The 21,817-nt window shown below is 37.9% G+C and overlaps 1 protein-coding gene across 1 annotated transcript in view; it reads right to left on the reverse strand.

The window, feature by feature from the left end:
* Positions 1-21,817, reverse strand: part of samd4a (sterile alpha motif domain containing 4A) — a 60,732-nt gene that overhangs the window by 26,939 nt on the left and 11,976 nt on the right.

A 21,817-nucleotide genomic window follows, 5' to 3' on the forward strand; every position in this document is an offset into this window, starting at 1 on the left:
AAAAGGAATTCAAAGGTTAGCATAAGTTTACCCTTAAAATTAAACTAAACTAAACTAAAATAGTTTACAAAAAATAAAATAAAAGGAATTAAAGGTAAATAAAATAACATTAAAATAAAATAGTTTACAGAAAAGGGCACCTTAAAATAAAATAAAAAAATAAAAAAATAAAAGAAATTTGCATAAGGAGTTTAGCACAAGTTCACAAAAAAGGGCACTTTAAAAATAAAAAATAAAATAAAAAAATAAAATTCAATTCAATAAAATAAGAGATTAATATGAGCAAAGTCATCCCTGTTTCTACTCTTCCTTTAAAATAGCTGCCATATTTTAAATATTTGTTGAGGACACTACTCATAACCAACCTATTTTAACATGCCTCAGAAATGAACTAGGAACTATAGATAATTTGAGGTCATGACAGAGGCTTTGTCCACCACCACTAATAGAGAACGTGGGCCACAGAGTGAACTTCTGACCACCTCCAGATCAGGTCTATGACTCATTTATTCTCTTGGTCTGCCTTTATTTTGGACATGTATAGCCACAAATGGGACCCAGGAATGTCTTGTATGATCACAATCTCATGAAAGCTGTCAAAAACATGTCTAGCTCACATTTTTAGGACCACTAGGATTTTTTTCATAACCATATTATGTAAAAGTAATTCTTATTAAAATAATCTGTGAAAATAATGATATGTATTATTTAAATTATAAAATAATTAAACATCATAGTATGTGCTGTCCTGCCTTTAATGCGGACTTAAAGAAATCACTATTTTAAATTGTGAATCACAACTGAAGAATATAGCTGCAAGTAGCGATGATGGGCCCAAGCCCTGGTGCCACCAACACCACGGTGGCTTTAGTGCAACTGCGCATGGTGGGCAGTATGAATTTAAACCTGGTAAATGTTAAAATACGCCTCATTTACTACAGCCAGGTGGTGCCAATGTGACCATGAACCACCACAGCCACATCTAAGAGATAATTTAAATTTAGATGTATTTCATGTTATAGGATGTCATATGTCAATTTCAAATGAGCGCAAAGTTATCATTTGCATTTCCATAGTATGTGCTGTACTGTCTTAAACCCTTTCACACGTAAGTTTAAAATATTCTAGCGGAGTCTCCAGTGTGAGTTCTTTTAAGGCGACTGTTATTTTAAAATGTTTCCCCTTATTGTTTCCATGGCGATGTGTCATGCTTGTCACGTGAAATAATGGAGAAAGATATACGGCTTCTATTTAGTTTTTCCTTTTTTATTCAAAATATTCAGACACTTGTTGGCTATATCATCAACTACCTGATATTCTGATTCTCAAATATGTGTAAGTGGATGTGTTTTGTCATTTATAAACCTTTATAATGATCATGTTGGCTGATCTATAATGCATGATGGGCGCCACCATGTTAGTTTGCGCAGCAGTTCAGAGAATCAGATTGGATTTACAACACGTAAATTCATCCACTTCTCTCGAAATACATGAAAGTAAGTTGCTGGTGCAGCGGGACAAGAATAGAGGAAACGTTATAGTAACCTATACAATGTGTATCTGATATGAATAAAACACCTCGTCAATTTATAATTGAAAGGATTGTTATTGCTGCTTCCATAGACATAAGTGTGTATTCAACAAACTATAAATGTATTGTTTTGCTAGTACGTATGTGCATTTAAAAGTCTGAAACCTAAAATAAACCTTATGTGGTTGAAAACATTGAATAGTTGTGATATATGACAAACGCTTAGCACGTCCATCTCTGGCTCTGCGCCAGCCAAAGCGCGAAAGCAGTTTGAATTTAGCAGTTGATCACGCTCCAGGAACCACGCCGATGAAAAATCACTATTTTAAATTGTGAATCACAACTGAAAATAATGGGAATTACAAAAAGTAATTTTATAAGATGATGATTACATTCAAACACTATTACTTGCCTTTATTATATAATTTCAGAGGGATATAAAAAAAAAAGATATTTTGGCACTCCGGCCTTTCTCAATGTACAAACAATTACAAAAATGAACACATCCGGATGCATTATGGTAATGAGAATTTGCGCACATTCACAAAAAAATTCTAAAAGTAAGTGTCATTCGTTATGCAAAACTTTCCCCGTTTGATTTTGGGACAAAATGAGACCCTGACATGTTTTGACCAGTATGAAAATGTAGAAAATAATCATTACCAGAAGATCAAGAGACATGCTTTGCACTTTAAAAAGACAAGCATGACTGTAGCGTTAATGAAACAGGATCATAAATGAATTTCATCAGTGTGTGCATGAGTAGAGATGTTTCGGAGGTCTTCTGTCATGTTTAGCAGGGAGCTATGCTTGTTTAGACCTCTTCATACCAATGTCACGCTAAAGAGAGACACGCAGACTTGAGGACAACTGGGGAACGATGATTAAGTGTCTCTCTGGGAGTCTTTTTCAGGCACTTCCATTTTTACTGATGGGCCTACGGGATTCTAGAGGGCAAGTAGACACCTCCTGGTGGTCCTTTATTTATGAGACTTTGGTACATTTAAGCAATTCCAACCCGCAACTTTTCAGTTACTGAGCCAGACTTTAAAGCAACATACATTTGCTATAAAACACAAAACAAAAAGTGTTTTATGGAAACATTCGATCAAGCTTGTGTCTTCAGTACTAAATAAGACCATGTGTGTGCAACCGCAATCACAAACCACTAAAAATATGTCATGTTAAGGGGTGACTTTCGCAAGATGTGACAAACTATTTAAAAAAGAATGTTTCTGCAATCAACAACAAACAAAAGCGCTTAGTCAGAAACACAGGAAAATCCAATGAGTGATGAGAGAAGGTTATTCGTCCACCACAATGTGTCACCACTCAGCTCGGTTCAGTTTGTGCCTTGCCAAGGGTTGTGATGAGTTTATCTGGTAATAAAGTCCTCATGACCCTCAGTAACACTCCTCTACTAAAATTAGAGCCCAGCATTCAACTTGGCCAGCGTCCTGCTCTACCTCAGCGGTTGCCAGCTCCTCTGTGGCTCCCACACTCCTCCATCATTACACAGTTCTTCTTCCTTCGCTCCACCCATCCAGCTGGATATAGAGGGAGTGCTGCTGCTAAAACAATGCAGCCTACTCATCTCAAGGATTCTGACTTCCTCTGCCACCATCCCCCCCGTTCACTTCCTTCAGGATCCGATCACAGAGCTTCCAGAGAGACGTCGGCCCTCTTTCTCACACTCTCCCTTTTCTATGCGTCTCACTGCTGAATCCTACATTGGATTCTACATTGCAAGAACAGACTCTCCAGATATTGCAAAACCATCTCATGTGTCAGCTATGCATGTAAATTCAGTCAGTTTTTAGCATACTTGCATTATGTTTTGACATATTTCAGAACACCACACATACCGACAGGCCTTTAATAACCAATAAATGGCTGATTTTAAAATTCTATATTACTAAGTATAACCAGTGTTCTTTTAGTAATTTATAATAATAAATTTATAATAATTTATATATTGTTATAGTATTTATAAATATTTTTAATTAGCCTTTGTTTTTGAATTTTCATTTTCATTTTAGTTTAAGATTTAGTTAATTCATGTGCTTTTGACATTTTTATTAGTTTTTTATTTTTATATAGCTTTATTTTTATTTAAATTGTCATCTTGGTCATTTTAGTACTACAACTGATTTCAACTTCATTTAGTTGCCAATGCAACATTTCTTTTTTTTCAACATTTATCATTTAAATTTTTCATGTAATATTTATATTTTATTCAACCTTTATTTCAGTTACTGAAAAATAATTTAGTTTTAGATAGTTTTAGATAACAATAACACTGTTTCTCAATAAAATAATAATAACTAAACTAAAAAAAAATAAACACTAAAATAAATTCTTACTACTTGCTATAGTACATGTGAATGTAAGTAACACAACATTATAATATAACCTGAATTACGTAAATGTTGGGACATTTTTTAAATTTGAATAAAATGTAAACTAAAAGACTTTGAAATCTCATGAGCCAATATTTTATTCACAATAGAACATAGATAACATAAATGTTTAAACTGAGAAATTTTACAATTTTATGCACAAAATGAGCTCATTTCAAATTTGATGCCTGCTACAGGTCTCAAAATAGTTGGGACGTTGGCATGTTTACCATGGTGTAGCATCTCCTCTTCTTTTCAAAACAGAGTGAAGACATCTAGGCATCGAGGTTATGAGTTTCTGGAGTTTTGGTGTTGAAATTTGGTCCCATTCTTGCCTGATATAGGTTTCCAGCTGCTGAAGAGTTCATGGTCATCTTTGACGTATTTTTCGTTTAATGATGCGCCAAATGTTCTCTATAGGTGAAAGATCTGGACTCCAGGCAGGCCAGTTCAGCACCCGGACTCTTCTATGACGAAGCCATGCTGTTGTAATAGCTGCAGTATGTGGTTTTGCATTGTCCTGCTGAAATACACAAGGCCTTCCCTAGACGTCATCTGGAAACCTTTATATACCTTTCAGCATTCATAATGCCTTCCAAAACATGCAAGCTGCCCATACCGTATTCACTTATGCATCTCCATACCATCAGAGATGCTGGCTTTTGAACTAAACACTGATAACACACTGGAAGGTCTCCCTCCTCTTTAGCCCGGAGGACATGGTGTCCGTGATTTCCAACAAGAATGTCAAATTTGGACTCGTCTGATCATAGAACACTTTTCCACTTTGAAACAGTCCATTTTAAATGAGCCTTAGTCCACAGGACACGACGGCGCTTTTGGACCATGTTCACATATGGCTTCCTTTTTGCATGATAGAGCTTTAGTTGGCATCTGCAGATGGCACAGCGGATTGTGTTTACCGACAGTGGTTTCTGGAAGTATTCCTGGGCCCATTTAGTAATGTCATTGACACAATCATGCCGATGAGTGATGCAGTGTCGTCTGAGGGCCCGAAGACCACGGGCATCCAATAAAGGTCTTCGGCCTTGTCCCTTACGCTCAGAGATTTCTCCAGTTTCTCTGAATCTTTTGATGATGTTATGCACTGTAGATGATGAGATTTGCAAAGCCTTTCCAATTTGACGTTGAGGAACATTGTTTTCCACAATCTTTTTACACACTCTTTCACAGATTGGAGAGCCTTTGCCCATCTTTACTTCTGAGAGACTCTGCCTCTCTAAGACATTCCTTTTATAGCTAATCATGTTACAGACCTGATATCAATTAACTTAGTTAGTTGCTAGATGTTCTCCCAGCTGAATCTTTTCAAAAAAACATTTTTTTCAGCCATTTGTTGCCCCCTTGCCAACTATTTTGAGACCTGTAGCAGGCATCAAATTTGAAATGAGCTCATTTAGTGGATAAAAGTGTAAAATTTCTCCCTTTAAACATTTGTTATGTTATCTATGTTCTATTGTGAATCAAATATTGGCTCATGTGATTTGAAAGTCTTTTAGTTTTCATTTTCATTTTCAAATTTAAAAAAACGTCCCAACATTTCCGGAATTCGGGTTGTATACCGTATGAAACATGGATATTCATTTTGAGATTAGCTAAACATTACATTAACAGTGTTATTAAATTATTTTTATATTGTTCTTAAAGACAAGAAATAGAAATACTTTCAAAGGTAAAATAATCCAATATTAATAAATATGAATCCGTACATTAACTGATACGGTACAGTGAATCACTATGATTTATAGATATAAAAGACAAACTTATCATGAGCTCGGAGGTTATTAAAGAAAGTAAATGCTTTTGTAGACGCCATGAGTCATACGATTTAAATTTAACTGGTTTAGGCTGATTTATGATGGTCTTCTGGGCCAACTAACTTTATCTGGTTGGCAAAGCGGTCTAGCGACCTAGCCAGCAGTAAAGTTCACAAAACCTTTTTAAAACCAGCTTGACCAGGCTAGAAGAGCAGTTAAGACCAGCAAACCTGGTTTAAGCTGTTTTTATCTTTAGTCCAGTAGATGGTACATTAATACATACTAATTCATATCTCATAGCTAAGCAGTCGGTTCATAGACCCCGGAGCAGGTGGAACGTGACCCTCACAGGAATGTGTTTCTGACTCTCCTTCTGTGCCCTCAACTCTCTCCTTTTTTAACTCTTCTTTTGACTTATCCACCAAACCGCCCTCCTTTTACAGTATTTAAAGTGTTTACAACTATTTACTAAAGCATTGGAATGAAAAAGTTGGATGTGACTGAAAGAAAGAGGGAGAAAGAGACAGAAACGGAGTGAAAGCAACATTCTGCAGGGAGAATGTGAATCACAGTTGATTCACAGCGGTCAGTCTGAGGAAAGCCCTTTTTAAGGTTTCACTGAGTCATTTTTAGACAGTAAAACAATGTGTTCTAGTGAACTCCACACGTGGCGCTCGCTCTCAGGGAACAGAGCTTTCAAACATCCCTGCGTTTGGCCGTAATTTGTATTTTCTCCACCCCTTGCACTTAACCTTCCGATTGGCTTAAATTAGAAGCTGCTCTATAACGGCAAAATGTTTGAGTGCACAAACTACTCTAGAGGAGCGAGGCCTGAGCAAAAACACTGAGAAACTATTTCTCCTGAGTGACCCTCACTAAACACATGACTGTTTATGAGTAAGTCAATGAATCATTCAATCAACTGATTTGTTCAAGAACTAAACAACTGACTGGCTGAATTCGGAATATCATACTATCATTCTACTCCTAATTTTTACATACAAAGATCTGACAGAAATAGTAAGAGTAGCAGGCTATTTCGAAATCAGCCACTGTTTTTATGAGTGAGTCACTGAATCATTAATGATTAATGATTCTTATGTGCTATTCTGGAAAAAAAGGCAAGATGTAATTGAGACAAACTGATAAAGTTGATAATGGATAATACAAATAATTTTTCATATTATACTTGTACACATGGGGTCGGTAATTTTTTCTACTGTTTTTAAAAGAAGTCTCTTATGATAAAAATACAGTAAATACAGTTAAGTCAGTATTACTTTTTTATTGTGTTTTTAAAGAAGTATTATTACACAACTACAGATTAATTTAGGAATGAAACAAATGACTGTTTATGAGTCAATTAATCATTTAATCAACTGATTCTTTCAAGAATGAAACAACACTGGCTGCATTTGGAATATCGTACAATCATACTACTACAAATTTTTACATGTAAAACATATGAAATAGAAATAGTAAGAGTCGTATGCTAGTGCGTTATTTTGAATTCAGCCACTGTCTTTATGAGTGAGTCACTGAATCACTCAACTGATTATACTTCTCATACTTCTTGTTATAAAAAAAGCAATATCGCATAATAACATTAAAGGGTTAGTTCCCCCAAACATGAAATTTCTGTCATTATTTACTCACCCTCATGTCGTTCCAAACCCATGAGACCTTCGTTAATCTTCGGAACACAAATTAAGATATTTTTGATGAAATCAGAGTTTTTTAAATTTTTTTATCTCCAATAGAAAGCAACGAAATTACCAAATTCAAGGTCCAGGAGAAGTAGTAAAGACATCGTTAAAATAGTCAACATGACTACAGTGGTTTAACCTTAATGTAATGAAGTGACGAGAATACTTTTTGTGTGCAAAAACAAAACAAAAATAATGACTTGAACCATTTCCTCTCTACCCTGACAGTTTCCTACACTGTTTATGTTGAAGACACATTGCAGAGCTCATTATTGGCCGGCTCCTGCGTCATCATCACATGCATACTTCGTGCTGCTCACGTGAACAGCGTCAGCCAATACTGAGCCGGCGTTCAGACGTAAACATGGAAGTGCTGCACTGCGTCAACTGCGTAGGAGACTGACAGGGTTGAAAATTGTTAAAGTTGTTATTTTTGTTTTGTTTTGTGCACAAAGAGTATTCACTTCGCTTCAAAACATTAAGGTTGAACCACTGTAGTCACATGGACTATTTTAACGATGTCTTTACTACTTCTCTGGACCTTGAATGTGGTAATTTCATTTCTTTCTATGGGAGATAAAAAACCTCTCAGATTTCATCAAAAATTTGTATTTCAAAGATGAACGAAGGTCTTGTGGGTTTGGAACGACATGATTTTTGGGTGAACTAACGCTTTAATCATCAATGTCATTATCGAAGTGTATCTCCTGGCATAGCAGAGTGTCAGAGAGATATTAGTTGCTATGTTATATATGAAGCAAAGAAGCCAATGTGATGAAGAGAATACAGTCAGTCTTGTACATTGACAGACCTTTAACAAACAAACAAACAAACAAACAGAAGCACAGACAGACATGCTGTTCACCAGACGGAGATGGGTGGTTAAACCCAAGCAGTGCACATTAGAGACCATTCAGCCGACCGTACGCAGACAGACATTTTCCCCTTTTAATTAGATGAACTTTGAGTCACTTTTAATGAGAGACTGAATATAAACCCCCTGCAGGCCGCTGTAACAGCATCAGTGCCCCTCTTGACCTGGATACACGCCTGGATAACACATAACCCCCATCGTATGTCACCAGATGCTCCATTAACACCAGGGACACAATTGGTGGCTGATAAAAACACACGCGCAGTCATACAAACAGTCACGCACACGCTCACGTCTGCATGGGAGGAGATGTGTTTGTCAGACACATGATTCTCTCGTGCTAAAAATAGGATGGCCACAACACCGAATCCAAACACCAGTGGACTGGTGATAACACCCTATTTATATGAGACCATCAGAGACGGCATCAGCTAAAACCACACACACCCTGTGCTGACACAGTGCACACAGTAAGAAGGTCACTGAAACACTGCTTTGCGACCTCGTTTTCACCTTTGTCTCTTAAAAGAAGTATTACGGTAACAGATTTCCATTGTACATCCATAGTACAAAGTCTTACAGTTTTTTCTTATTTAAATATACACTCACCGGCCACTTTATTAGGTACACTTTAGGCATCTCTACACAGCTGAGTTAAGGCTGCTCTGTGCCTGCTCAAAATTCTGTGTAAAGACACAATGCAGCATAACAGCCAGACTAAATTATGCCTGCTCTAACCCACCTCAGCCCCTAGTATAACAATATGCAGTTAAAATTGTTGTGTAAACGCATTTATGCCACCTCTGAGCAGCATTAAACAGTCTGTGTAAAGACACTTAATTGCCACTTCAGAAGCGCGCTTCTGTGCCACCTTTGCAGTGTAAATTTGGCAAAATTGATAGTACCGGGGTTGGACCCCCTTTTGACTTCAGAACTGCTTTAATTCTTTGTGGAACAGATTCAACAATTCCTCAGAGATTGGTCCATATTGACAAAATTGTCCATATTCCATCACATCCCAAATGTGCTCTATTGGATTGAGATCTGGTGACTGTTGAGGCCATTTGAGTATAGTGAACTTATTGTCATTATCAAGAAACCAGTTTGGAGTCATTTGAGCTTTGTGACATGGCGTGTTATTCTGCTAGAATAGCCATCAGAAGATGGGTACACTGTGGACATGGTCAGCAACAATACTCAGGTTGGCATTTAAACGATGCACAAATGCCCAAAGTGTGCCAAGAAAATATCCCCCACAGCATTACACCACCAGCAGCCTGAACTGATGATACAAGATAGGACGGATCAATCCTTACATGTTTTTTATGCCAAATTCTGATCCTACCATCTGAATGTCGCAACAGAAATCGACCGGGCAATCTTTTTTCAATCTTCTATTGTCCGATTTCAGTGAGCCAGTGCAAATTGCAGCCTCAGTTTCCTGTTCTTAGCTGACAGGAGTGGCACCTGGTGTGGTCTTCTGCTGCTGTAGCCCATCTGCTTCAAGTTTCGACGTGTTTTGTGCTCAGTGATGCTCTTCTGCAGACCTCAGTTGTAACTAGTGGTTATTTGAGTTACTGTTGCCTTTCAATCAGCTCGAACCAGTCTGGCCATTCTCCTCTGACCTCTGGCATCAACAAGGCATTTTCGACCACAGAACTGCCGCTCATTGGATATTTTCTCTTTTTCGGACCATTCTCTGTAAACCCTAGAGATGGTTGCTGCCATCCATGTGATTGGATGATTAGATATTTGTGTTAATGAGCAGTTGAACAGGTGTACTGAAAAAAGTGGCTAGTATCTGACCCCAAACTTTTGAATGGTAGTGTACTTCAACAGCACCATCATAGTAGTGTTTTTTACAGTAATAAAAGAAAACATACCATGGTATCTCTAGGCAAAGTTCACAATGTGGCTGCAACCACGGTGATCCTGGGTTCAACCATTGTCCAATATTAGTCTTGTTAGCACAACAAACACAGCAAGAGCAAGAACAGGATCACTCCTTTTTTATAGTTGTTGAGTCAACACAGTAAGGACACAATGTGTTCCTGGGAGGATGATGCACCACTTTTTAATCTCTTGAGAGGGAGACAGTGGACACACAACCTCAGATTCAGAAATAACGCCAATACGCACTAGATGCAGCTGTAAAAGAACCAAACCTGCTGTATAACACATCAGAAGTTCTAAAAATTAGGTCTGTCTGTACTTTTTTCCACTTATGAGGGGAAAAAAACAACACTGGAATTGGTCTGAGGACACAGTACGAACTCGCACCGAGAAGATTTTTCCAGTAGGGAAAGAGGGGAAAGGAAAAATGGCCTATTTGGAAAAAGTGGCTAGAGAGTGAGAAGAGAAAGAATGAGAGAGAGAGAGAGTGCGTGAGTGTGAGCGAGCGAGAATGCCCCACCCATCCCTCTGGCTGCTTGCTCCAGCTCAGCAGTGCGGAATGTGCTGGCATACCACAGGTCTAACAGAAGAATGCACAGTTTCCGACTGGGGTGCGTTGCATCCGAAACGACGCTGGTTAGACACATACCTTCTTTTTGAGATCATCCCCCTCAACGCTACTTTAGCAAACACTTCCTTAAACGGGCTCCCCAAGATCTAATGCATTCAGCAGAGTAGTGGGTGGAGAGAAATACGGAGCATCATTGATATGGAGAAAGGAAAGGGAGGGGAAGTGAAAGAAAGAGAGAAGAATTACCGTATGGCTAAACCAAACTCCATTCCACCTAATGACCAGTGGAAACACTTCCATGTGAAGGACAGAGGCCCATTGAAAAGATTCCCAGGAGTCGGGAATAAGACACTCCTGTGAGTGGGAAGCTGAGAGGAAAGCCTCAGATGACACTCCAAGAAGTAACAGAGGAAAGAATGAAAAAATGACAGAATCGATGTGTGGTATCCTGAAATGACACCCACAGGGAGTGTGCGTGAAGCTCTGGAGAGGCTGACGCTTTAGTTGGCAGAGAAAGAGAGAGAAAGAAAAAATGTAAAAGAGGCCCCTGTTGAACTTCAGTGGCCCCACCTTTCCTCAACGGCAGTTTTAACAGGCAATGGCTCGATCTCTACAGGTCTTCACAGGCCTGGACCCCACCGGCACCCTGTCTGGGCCTTATAGCGCGCCTAAATTTCAGCATGTATAGTAGCTAGGCCAAGCCATAAAGATAATAAATTCACAGGCACCCCTTTCATTCCTAAGGGGCAGTGCCAATTTGTTATAAGTTCTTGACGGCACAAAGATATTACATTCTCAAAACTGGGAATAAACAAAAGTGCTTTTCACACTGCATTTAACCCTGGGTTATCATCATTCTAAACACAGCTTTTAACCCCAGGTTAAGGAATGTTTCACACTTGTATTTTGGAAGTGCAAAAAGCAATGCTAACCCTGCATTGCGGTGCAAAACTTGCTCAGTGTGAAACGATGCGGTGTTAGAATGTTACAGCCAGACGCTTAGCAACGGACAACCAATCACTCATATTTGCCTGCTTTGGACAGTCACGGAAACACTGCTCATTGTATATAAACAGTAAAATCAGCATTTAAGAGGAAAAATGTCAAATGCTGACAGAAAACACAACAATTTGAGTGAAGAAGAGACCATTTCATTCTTGCTTTTATAGTCTGAAATGTCCATTCAGTATAAATGCGTAATGCTAGAGCTATGTAAACAGGTTGTGTGCTGCGTTTATCCAATCAATGACACTGACACCGCAAATACGCAAATAAGAACGTTAACCCAGGGTTTAGGAATGTACAGTGTGAAACATCAGTTTATGAATACCCAGGATTAATTGTTAACCCTGGGTAAATTATGAGCAGTGTGAAACATGAAGAAAGATAACCCAAGATTCCGTTTAGCTGGGGTTTAGAATGACCCAGGGTAAAAGTGTTTTAAACTGCCAGTCATGTGATTTCAGTAAACGAGGCTTCGTTACGTCATAAGTGTTTCAAAACATTTCGAAATTTCAATGGTGACTTTGGCAGTTTGATACGCGCTCCGAACCACTGATTCGAAACAAAAGATTCATAAAGCGTCGAATCTTCATGAAGCAGTGTTTTGAAATCGCCCATCACTAGATATTGTTGAATAAAGCTGTTATTTTGGATTTTTGCAGCACAAAAAGTATTCTCGTCGCTTAATAACACTAAGGTTGAACCACTGTAGTCACATGAACTGTTTTAAATACGTCTTTAGTACCTTTCTGGGCATCTGGAAGTGTTAATTATCTTGGTGGCGATGCAGGTCTCACTGAGCTATCGAATTTCATCAAAAATAACTTAATTTGTGTTCGTCTTACGTGTGTGGAACGACATGAGGGTGAGTAATAACAGAATTTTCATTTTTGGCTGAACTAACCCTTTAACTATTTCAAGTGTGAAAAGCCCTAAAGGTCATGTTTGTTTGTGGGCATGTTATGTTGTAACAGTCAGTTACGTCATTATTCAGCTCTCAGGCCAGTTGAATTTGTGAAGGTTTGCCAGCCAGTGATTTTGGTGGAAAAGAAGCAAGATCATCTGCCTCAAAGATCCTGACCTTCTGACTCCTACACAGACAGAGTTGCCCTTGGTCAGCTGAATTAATTACCCAGCATACAACTTCAGGTCATCCGCCCCCTCAGTTCCTCTTTGCACACAAATCGCCAAATGTTACGTCTGCTGTAGAAATTAGAGAATGAGGCCGACAGTTCTAATTTTGGCTTGGCAGGCGCTTTGTACTGAGAGTTTGTCTGTATTCGCTCGTACACTTTCTTCCTCTCTTCCTTCGAGCCAGTGATATTTATGGCCCCTAATCCTGTGCAATGTTGGAAATAGCAGTGCAGGCTAACTAACCATTGAGCTCAGCTGGATGGACAACAAAGTGGGAAACACCTGCCTCTGTCAGTAGACACAGCAGTCACAGTGGCTCCGAGTCATCTGTGCGCGTCTCTATTGTTCAGTACGGATGATGAGCTCTCGCTCTCAAATGCAGGAAGCTCGTCACGTCCCACATGTGAACCCATTCAAGACTGACCCCGAAGCGTTTTCTCTATCTGATCTTTACTGTGTTAGATAAAAGCCCAGACAAGCGTTCCACCTGTGCAAATGAGCTATGCTGTTTCCATCTTGACCCAAATGTGCTACAGTGCAAAAACAGGTTTGGCCTGATCCTGAAAAAAGAGAAAAGAAACATTCCTATATTTTGATTATCTGTGATAATCGCTGAAACAACAACCGCAAAAATATGTTGGCTATGAACGATTCCTCCATAATCACAAAAATGAATAGCCTAGTCATTGTATTTTTCTTTTGATATGAAGGATTATGATTGTTTTGCTAAAGAGTGCTAATATTTCACCTCATCAGCAGTCACAGAGGAAACTCTGAGGCCTCAGACTTTGGCCCCAAAAACCTGCTCCATTCATACCCCCCAGACAAGACAACCTCGGGCAGGAAGTGCCATTGTAACCTGACGACCGTAACAGCCGTAAAAGATGTGCTGGAATTGAACGGAAATTTAGTCTACCTGTGGAAGTCCAAGGGGATGTGTGTGTGTGTGTCAACTTTTGTGACAAATGAACTATTCTACAACAATTATTATTATACAATTTTATCCTTCAATAAAGAACTTAAAAATATTAAATGCCATGTCACACTTTTTAATTCAAATAAATAACTTTTTTATTTCAATTTTTTAAATGTAATTCTTTTTGTTGCTGTTCATCAATAAATGGACGATATTAAAATAGTATATTTAAGTACATTTTAAGTAAATTAAAGGATTAGTTCACTTTAAAATGAAAATTAGCCCAAGCTTTACTCACCCTCAAGCCATCCTAGGTGTATATGACTTTCTTCTTTCAGATGAACACAATCGGAGTTATATTATCCTGATGCATCTGAGCTTTATAATGGCAGTGAGTGGGATCAACAAGTATGAGCTGAAGAAAGTGTCTCCATCCACATCCATCCATCATAAACGTGTACTCCACACAGCTCTGGGGGGTTAATAAAGTCGTTCTGAAGCGAAGCGATGCGTTTGAGCAAAAAAAAAAAAAAAAAAAAAAAAAAAATCCACATTTTACCAAGTTATAAAGTAAAATATCTAGCTTCCACCAGACCGCCTTCCGTATTCTACTTACGAAGAAAGTGTAAAACTCTCGCAGTTCAAAACATTTACGCTACGTCCTTCACCTTCCCTATTCAACTTACGGAAAAACCTTAATTGACGTGATGCCAGTTCTGTTTTTTTTTTGTAATTTGAATACAGAAGGCGGTCTGGCGGAAGCTAGATATTTTACTTCATAGCTTGTTAAATATGGATTTTTTTTGCACAAACGCATCGCTTCGCTTCAGAAGGACTTTATTAACCCCCCCTGGAGCCGTGTGGAGTATGTTTATGATGGATGGATGTGGATGGAGACACTTTCTTCAGCTCACACTCGTTGATCCCACTCACTGCCATTATAAAGCTTGGATGTGTCAGGATATTTATTAATATATCTTAGATTGTGTTCATCAGAAAGAAGAAAGTCATATACACCTAGGATGGCTTGAGGGTGAGTAAAGCTTGGGCTAATTCTCATTTTAAAGTGAACTAATCCTTTAAAGATAAAACACTAAAATCAAACCATTTAAATGCTAAAGTGCATTCATGCATCAAAATATTACAATGTACAGTATCAAAAATGAATAGTCATTTTGAGATTTTCTAAAGATTAAACTGCGTTATTAAATTATTGGTGTTTTTAAAGATTAGTGTTAGATGACAACAAAGGTAATCTAAATTTTAAAAAAAAAATAATAAAGAAAATTAGCATGCACAATTAATACCACGCACAAATATCCAATTCTTGTGGGCGATATCTAATACAGTACCAATATATTGTGCAAAAATCTAAAATGGTATACCTTTAATGAAAGTTAATGCTGAAAAAAACACTATGAGAGGCAAATTTTTAAAAACAGAATGAGAGGCAAAAAAACAACAAAAACAGGTCCCAAGTGAAACCTGATGTTTTCCTAGAAAAATTGAGACTAAAATTCTATGAAGCCTGATTTTTTTTTTTTTTCCCTCAAGGAAAATTTGGGGACAACCTCTGGCACAATGTATCATTGTAACCCGACGACTGTAACGTCTATAAAAGCCTCGCTGGAATGGAACATCAATTTAGTCTACCTGTGGACGTTCCAGGGGTTGTGTGTGTGTTCGTGTGGCGCAGAATGTCACAGCTGGAGCTATTCCTGGAATGTGAGCCTCAAGTCTGCGGATTTGAGCGCAGAGAGCTCTATTTAAGGAAATGTCTGGGCCCCTGTGCTACTTGAACCCCCTCCTCATTCACCAATCATTATTTTCCTATTCGGAAGAAATCTTTATTTCCGTACCTGCAGGAGAGAGAACAGAGATTCCTTTGCGGAGGTTATATAATTGCACAAAAAATGAGAGCTGATCTGAGAAAAAGGTCCCATTTAGGGCAACTGGAAGGAACACATCCTCAAACTCCTGCTTCGCGACTGTCTGGAGTGGAAGCTGAATGAAGTGGTGGGAGGGGGAGAATCTCAGCCTGACCTCTTAAAAGCGCAATCAGCAGTTTTGAACAAAGTCTGCATTGTGGCACCGTGATGCAGCTGCGTGCACTATGCATTGCAGCTGCAGGATAACGCATACTAAACAGTAGCCACAAAGAGACGTGACACCAGCTTCACCAAAGACACACTCAAGACAGTAAAGCAAACAGAACTGTGAAGAGCGAGCGTGTCTTCTGACGCATTGTTCTCTGCTGCAGTCAAGCATGCATTGACAGCTCACCCCGAGTGTGGCATGAGCTACAGAACCGGTCTGGCGGCGTGGGAGACGACCGTGGGGAGCATGAGGCAGGACACAGGAGGTGGAGAGGAGACAGTCGAAGAGGAGAGCCGAGCTATCATGAGCCTTACCATTAAATTTCACCATTTTTCAGCAAAGACACTGAACTCATTAAAATGACATTAAAGACATTTATAAAGTTAGAAAAGATTTCTGATTTCTGTTCTGTTGTTTTTTAACGTTCTATTCATCAAAGAATCCTAAAAAATGTATCACAGTTTCTACAAAAATATTAGGCAGCACAATTGTTTACAACATTGATAATAATAATAATAATAATAAATGTTTCTTGAGCACCAAATCTGCATATTAGAATGATTTCTGAAGGATCATGTGACACTGAAGACTGGAATAACGATGCTGAAAACTCAGCTTTGCCTTTACTGGAAGACATTACTTAATTAATTTTAAAATATATTAAAATAGAAAGCAGTTATTTTAAATTATAAAAAATATTTCACAATAATATGAATGCATTTTTTTTTTTTTTTATCAAAGCCTATATAAAAAAAATCTTAACAACCCAAACTTTTGAACAATAGTACATATCGTTCCACAGTATACACATTTTGGTAACACTTTACAATAAGGTCCTATTTGTAAACATCAATTAACTACATTATTTAAGATGAACTTACAATGAGAAATACTTGTGAAGCATTTAGTAATCTTGTTAATGTTAATTTCAACATTTATTAATACATTATTAAAATCAAAAGATGTATCTGTTAATATTACTATTTCATGCATTCTGACTTATTTACACTGTTAAAGAGTTGGATTCTCATGCTAAACATGGCCAAAGTTTCAAAACACGAGTTGGACGTATGACGGAGTATTTCTGTGCCAAAAATACTCTTCCAAATCCTCACGAACTTCGGGGGTTTTTTTTTCGAGTATGGGCCTGAGTGATGTAAACGGGTGCGGAATTCCTTGTACGGGCACTTCTCCCAGAAGGGCGCGCGTGCACACGTCAACCAGAGCAAGAGCACGCCCATCAACGCGCGTTAGGCTTTACGGAAGCCGTCGGCAGCGCTGCACCGGTCACAGGACTTCACAAAATCAACAATGTCACCAAAGAAGTGTGTTTTTGGTTGTGAGGGAAAGATAACCTTGCTTCCCAAAGAACCCGCGTTAAGTGGAGCTGAGAGTTTTGTGCTCACGCATTACATTGATGCGCTCTCCATATTTGTTATTAAAATAACCATAGAAACTGATAGTTGCAATCACGTTTTTATTGGTTAAAATGAATGGAGAATATCTCGTGTTTTTCCGTGGCTGCTCGAGCCCTCAGGATCGGTGTTTATGTTTTATAAACAAGGCCCAGTTCTACACTGGATTTACAGAGAGTTTGAAACTGAAAGATGGAGTGGTCACAGCAATAATGATCCCGGTCATGAGTCGATACCGCAGGTGGTGAGTAAAACTGCTTCAAATGTCTGTTTTGTTGGCAATAGGCGCCTAAGTGCATATAATGTAAACAATACGAACGTAGTGAATTTATAAGTTCATTATTCATCATTCACTATACACTGTATTCATTTTAGTGATTCAAAAGTGATCCATGGATAATGCGATGGTGTATTGCGTGTGTTTAAATTAGGGATGCACCGATCCGATATTCAGATCGGGTATCGGCTCCGATACTGCCATTTTTGCCGGATCGGGTATCGGCCGGATGGGACCGATCCAAATCCGATACTGTGCGTGTACTATTCTGTGTTATTGTTAAGCTCCACAAAAGGCACAAAAACATTAAAATGCACTATTAAGTTTATGTGCACTATATTCCAAGTGTTCTGAAGCCATTCCATAGTTTAATTTGAGGTACAGATAAATATTTAAGTCGTTAAATTAAAGTTCACGTAAATGCCTCCCTCCGCTGAGGCTGTCAGTCATTCTCAATTCAGCTTTCAAACTGCGTGTCGCATTCGGTTACGACAGTCAACACAATGAAACTCTCTCCAAGATGAATCAATGTTTCTATTATTATATTTCATCTGTAGACAACGATACCGGTAATACAATACGCATCAGTATATCTTCACTTTGTGCTTTGAACTTTTCACTGCGGAGCCTGCCGCTGCGCGCAGTGACTCCATGATGCTTCAAGCGCATCATTCTGCACACGGGATGCGCATAAGCGCTTTGTGCTGCTCTGTATGGGAGCCATTCATATTATATACTTACTTTTGCGCAATGAAAGATTGTTAATAGCATTTTTTTTTTTTTTTTGCATTAATGTTAATAGCATTCATATGTTGCTGCCTCATTAAAAAAAAAACTCCGCTATAAATTTAAAAGAAATGTCTTTTAATTTTATTGTATAGCCTATATTTATATACAAATATATTTAGTTTATGTCATGTATGACTCAAACATTCATGAAAAACAAGCCATGAGTCATGGGTGAAGGAATCGGCTGGACTCCTGTTTATTTTTAATGTCTACCGAGCTAGTGAAGCTATTGGTTTATTTACAGTTGTTGCACTGATGCACAATTATTTAATAAATAATTCACTACATTTGTGTCTGTTTGTTATTTTGTTTTACAAAGTTAGGAAAGTAATGTTTAAGTCAAGCCTGATACCTTGCACAAGAATGATCCCAGTTTCTTCCACACAGTGAGGCATACAGTTCATTAGGTAATTTAGCACTTTTTTTATTATTACTTGAATATCGGATCGGTATCGGCCGATACTGAATCCCAGGTATCGGAATCGGTATCGGAAGCGAAAAAGACGGATCGGTGCATCCCTAGTTTAAATATATTTGTTTAGCTGACCATTGATAGCTTGCAGCCGATCTCTACACAAAAGCTGTGCATGCTTGTGACAGCTCGCCACTCTATCTCCGCTCACAACGACACGCCTCCAGGCGCTCGGCTGTTTTCGGACATATTCGGTACAGCGTATGTATCTTTTATAAATATGATAAAACTAAAGACTTTTCGGCAATATGAAGGACGCTATACTACTCTATAGGTACTTAAGATTAACATAAGATTGGAAGAAATTGTGTGTGATACCCCCCCTTTAATAGACCTGAGCTAAGTAAGCAATAAGGTACGAAAAGGCTGTGCTGTATCGTGAATAAGTCACGGCTGAAGGGCGTTGTTAGACACGACGCGAAGCGGACCACACAATACAAATATTAAAGCCAAAAATATGTATCAATGCAACTTTCATGAAGTAAACTTTCAATAAAAGCCTTCCTTCTGCTGGAAAAATAGTCCCTGACCGTGAACAGCAACAGAAGTTACATTATTACGCCATTAGATGGTGGCAAAGGCTGTCTTTATGAGTGTGTCAGTCAGTAGCGAAGACTTTTACGTCGAAAAGGCTGAATTGTTGTGAACACAGAACAAGACGCAACTGACAAATGCGTTAACTAGCGCTGTCAGTCACGGGAAAACCCCTTAACTGTTAAAAGGACAAGATAATACATCAGACATTTAAACAGATTTTTTATTTTGAACATAGGACTGACCTGAAGGAAAATGCTAAATCTGAATGCAGGTAATAAACTCGCTCACTTGATCTTTTTCTCACAACACTCTTCTACATAATACAGTAAGCTTCAATGAGCAATATCAATTGAGAACAAACAGTTTAAGTTGCTAAGAGTAGTTGCTAAGGGTGTTGTGTAGTGATACACAGAACCGGAGGGTGAAGCGGTCATAGCCGTGTTTTATCGTGAATAAAACACAGCTATTGACCAATCAGAATCAAGGACAGGAACTAACCATTTTATAACATGAAATAACAATGAACAATTAACTAACATTAACAAATTGCTTAATGTTATTTAATGCATTAACTATTGTTAACAACAGATTTATCTAATAAAAAATCCTTATGACAATTTCTAAAATACTAGACACACACACACATATCTTATTTATACATTTTTATCTAAACAGTCATATTCATTGCAATTAAAAATTACTTAAAAATAATAAACTACTTGTTTTATCGGTATCTGCTATACATAATTTGTTTTTAAAAAAATGCAAGCAATGAGCCTTTTCTCTTTAAATGACAAATTTCTACTAGTATATTGTTTAAACAGGTGTATCGCTGAACCCTACAACTGGCCCGGGCATGGTAAAAATTAATAATTGGGATGTTTTATAATCATCTTTACATGACTGGAAGCTGATTGATCTCAGGTAAGTCTTATTATGCAAACATCAAAACAACATTAGACACAAGCGTCTTACAAACGACAAAAAGCAACATGTATGAAAACTGCATATAACCAACATGAAAGAAGATTAAAATGTATTGCTGTCTTGAGCACAACAGTATAGACAAGACATCAAATCAAACAGTCTCCTTCAACAGTAGCAGTAAGGAAAGCAACATTACTCAGTAAGGAGAAAGGATGATGTATCTTATGCCTTTCAAGTACCTGCATGTCATCCGTTCCTTTTCGCTGAGATGAGCATATTTTGCCATTCATTAAAATGAGAAACAGGTGATGTGTAAGTTATCACCCAGACTGACTCAAGTGCTGATGTCATCCAAGCTCAGCATTTTTCTGAGACACCTTAACAAAGTTAACATGGGCGCCACAGTATCAACAACTTTACTTATGTGAAAAACAAGAAGTGGTACCAAAGTAAAGTGTGTCTGAGAAGGCAAAGTTAATACTAATTACACTACACTGAGCTTCTCTTTAAAGATTTTCAGCTTTTTTTTTTTTTTTTTTTTTATTTATTTTAGCAATTTTTGCCTTTAATATGATAGGATAGTATAGAGAGGACAGGAAGCGAGGAGGTAGAGAGAGATGGGATGGGATCGGGAAAGGTCCGCGAGCTGGGACTCGAACTAGGGACGCCCGAAGCACAACGGCACTATATGTCGGTGCGCTGCCCACGAGGCTATCGGCACCAACGATTTATGAATATTTAATAATGTCAGTTAATTGAGGCTGGTGGAGAGGATCAGGAGGAAATGCACAGTAATTGATTTAGAATGTATATTTAATTATATTGATTATAAATTAAAACTAATGGGTATGTTATGAGCTGTAATGTTCCATTATTTTAGGGTATAAGAAGACAAAAGTTTCCGATTGAGTATCATAATCAATACTGACACCTAGCATTTGTTATTGTATTTTCATAAAAAACAATTTAATGAAAACTTTGCTACAGTGCTTATAAATTATTTTGTAAAAAAAAATATCACTGTATTTTGTCCGTTTAGTTTTTTTTCAATGGTCTAATATTTATAAAATGAGCATCAGCATCGTAAAGGGATAGTTCACCCAAAAATGAAATTTCTGTCATCAATTACTCTACTTATATTTTGGTGGAATTAATTGTGAATGGAAATTCTCTCAGGTTTCATTAAAAACATCTTCGTGTTTCGAAGATGAACCAAAGTTTAATGGCTTTGTAACGACATGAGGGTAACCAATGACAACATTTCATTTTTGGGTGAACTATCCCTTTAAGTACATTGTGTTTTACTAGCAACAAGCCATGAAATCACTTTAGAGCCAAAAAGGCCTGCTGAACAAGAAAAAGAGGGTCTTCAGGTCTGGAGATTGGGAGATAAAGCAAGTACAGTTATTGCTAAACAGACAACTCTGTATAAGGGGAAAAGAGTCTAGCAGAGTAATGTGAGAGAGATGATATATTGATGATTTTATCCTTATTAAAGA

The sequence above is a fragment of the Ctenopharyngodon idella genome, chromosome 17 (assembly GCF_019924925.1).
Source record: "Ctenopharyngodon idella isolate HZGC_01 chromosome 17, HZGC01, whole genome shotgun sequence".
Lineage (NCBI taxonomy): Eukaryota > Metazoa > Chordata > Actinopteri > Cypriniformes > Xenocyprididae > Ctenopharyngodon > Ctenopharyngodon idella.